This window comes from Petaurus breviceps, unplaced genomic scaffold, assembly GCF_028583685.1.
Source record: "Petaurus breviceps papuanus isolate PSGF00001 unplaced genomic scaffold, PetGlider_PUasm1.0 151, whole genome shotgun sequence".
NCBI lineage: Eukaryota > Metazoa > Chordata > Mammalia > Diprotodontia > Petauridae > Petaurus > Petaurus breviceps.
The window spans coordinates 30,086,814-30,089,517 of record NW_027185712.1 but is presented as its reverse complement, the minus strand read 5'-3'; the positions used below and the strand labels follow the sequence as shown (position 1 = coordinate 30,089,517).

General features: G+C 40.5%; 1 long non-coding RNA gene across 1 annotated transcript in view; it reads left to right on the top strand.

Moving 5' to 3' along the window:
* The first annotated feature begins 1,982 nt into the window (after nt 1-1,982).
* LOC138154021 (uncharacterized) overlaps nt 1,983-2,704 on the top strand; it is an 8,476-nt gene continuing 7,754 nt past the window's right edge. Inside the window, exon 1 of the long non-coding RNA XR_011166536.1 lies at nt 1,983-2,068. This is a non-coding gene — a long non-coding RNA (uncharacterized lncRNA). The remainder of the gene's footprint in view (nt 2,069-2,704) is intronic.

Genomic DNA, 2,704 nt, shown 5'->3' with positions numbered 1-2,704 from the left:
TTTACTCCTCTCCTGGTCTGTAATCTGTTCTGTGACTGACCACAAGCATTTTTTTCTGCCTTGGAAATATGAGGAGTATTTCCTTTCAACTACCACCACAAGCTCTTCCACAACAGTGCTCCTCCTCACCCCAGGACCACTACCAATATCTAAACATGGGAAAAGCAAGAGAATCCTGCCTCAGCACCACCAAATAAATCCCTACAATCTACCTCTGATCAGCTGCTGGATCCCCCCATCATCTGTGGATCAAGAGCTCAAGAAGCAGTTACTGCCACCACCCTGGGCTGGGGCCAGACCACACTCCTCTCTCACCCAGGTCCAACAGACCTTTCCTACTGACCTTCTAAGTTGTATTTGGTGTTTGTGGGTTGAGAAGTCTGGAAACTGCCATAGCTGTCTCTGATTTAGTCACCTGAGGTCTGCTCTGGCCCCATCTGTGCTGGCCCAGTCCATGCTGGACTGTGCTCTTCTCTCAAACTGGAGCAACAGAACTTTCCACGTTGTCTTGGGCAGGAAATTTGTTTCACTCCATCATTTTGTGGGTTCTGCTGCTCTAGAATTTGTTTAGTCATTTTTACAGGTATTTGGAGGGTTTAGGGGAAAGCTCAAGCAAGTCCCTGCTTTTATTCCACCATTTTGGCCCTGTCCCACATTTAAATTGCTTTAAACAAAGCCAGGGGCATGAGTATAATCCATTTAGGAAGCGTAGAGTCACTAAATGTAATGTAGCATCATGTGGAAAATTCCACTGATTAGCAGTCACTATGACTGTCTATGTCATCAACACGACTATTGCTGCAGATCAAGACTTGGGTTACCCATGATCAATCTCAACTTGCAACCCACTTATAAATGTGACACATTTCTTATAGATCTTTTCTCTGTTTTCCTGGTTTTGTCTTTCAGAGCTCAACACTCCATTTGCTCTCAAAAGAAACAACTGAGCCTCATCCAGTCCCTAAGTGATTAACAGATAAAAAGCATCCAGTGTAACTTATTGAAGGGAAATTGAAATGCTCTCTAGAGGGACAGAGAGACACATAGAGACAGAAAAAGACAGGAATAGAGACAGATACATAGACAGAGAGATACACAGAAAAAGGAAGACGTAGATGGAAACAATGCTCCAAAATTGTTTGCCAGAAATAAATGTTACCAGAACCAAAAGAAGAATTGTAAACTTCCCCTTCCCTCATTTCTCATCCTGCCACCTTGAAGCCCACCTCAAATCACATTGTGAACCCTGAGGATAGAGACAGCAGCTAGATTTACGAACCTTGGAGGAAATAGCAGAAGGGAATCAGACACAACACAGCAGGGGATGATGAAGAGATTTTACTGTAGGAAACCGGCAAATCTTGAGAGATTTTTTTCATATCCTTTCCTTTTAAATCCACCTAGATGAAAGGCCATTTGATTTTTCTTCTCACTGTCAAAATCACCTAGACACAAATTTATTAACTCTTCAATTGAGTCCAGCCTAGCTGCTGCTTTGATACAGACTGCCCTATTAAATATACTTCTTGGGTTCACTCTCCTAACTAGTCATTTTCTTGTAGCAAAATGGCCCTAGAAATCTGAAGAAAATACACATTAATTACCACTATCATTCTGTATCATATATTTACATGAGTACAACAAATGCCTCCTAAGTGTTATTCTAGTTGAGCAAGCACTGAATTAGCAAATGGCTTTTACTGCCATAAACATTCTCTGAAAACAGCCCCTGGGTAATAGCAGGAAGGATTCAGCACAGCTATTTTTAACTAACAATGACAGCAGTGGTATCTAAATTTGGCCCAAAGTTCTATTTTTCTAGAGGAAGAAGGTAAATGGAGGAGGGATCAGCAGGGAGACAAAGTTAGGTAAATTTCATTCTGCTTGACCCCATCATTAACTGAAAATCTTAGTTTAAAAAACCCAACCAGCACCACTTATGTAAAGATGCTAGGCTTCATCCATTTATATCCTTCCTTTCCAAAGAGACTCATATCACTAAGAGGATGCAGTAATGCCATAGAACCTCTACACTTGTCCCCAGTTTCTTCCCCTCAAAATGAACCTGGTAAGGGAAATTTGTCCATTTGATAGATGTAAAACTGAAGTTGGATCAGGTCAAAGAGAGATGGAGGAGGATTAAGGAGTTCAAAATTCCTTAGAGGAAATAGACAAGAAGCTTCAGGGACAGGCAGGGGATAGTGCCTTTGAAATTCAAAAAGGTGATCTGGTATAGGAATTAAACATTGTTTTAAGGACAGAGAAATCAGATCCTAATGGTAATTAAAAGGTTCAAAGGAATCAGATGTGTTACTTCCCAAAAATGTGGTGCTTTTAAGGGACCCTCAAAGGCATTAGAACACATTCTGTTCCCTTTTAACCATTCTATCCATAGTACTGGACTCGGAACTTTATCATAGATGGGCAGTCAACTGTACTTGCTCCATCTATAGTATTTTCAATAAATGCTTGTCTAGCTTTCATTTGAAGATTTTCAATTATAAACAATTATGGTAGATAAGTCTAGAATAGGTATGTTTAGAAAACTCTAATCATTAGTAAGCTTTTCCTTACATCAAGCTTCAGTATACTTCTCTCTAACTTTTACCTGCTGCTTTTAGTTTAGCCTTCTGGAGCCAACAGAAGAATTCAACTTCAAGGAAGGAAGGAAGGAAGGAAGGAAGGAAGGAAGGAAGGAAGGAAG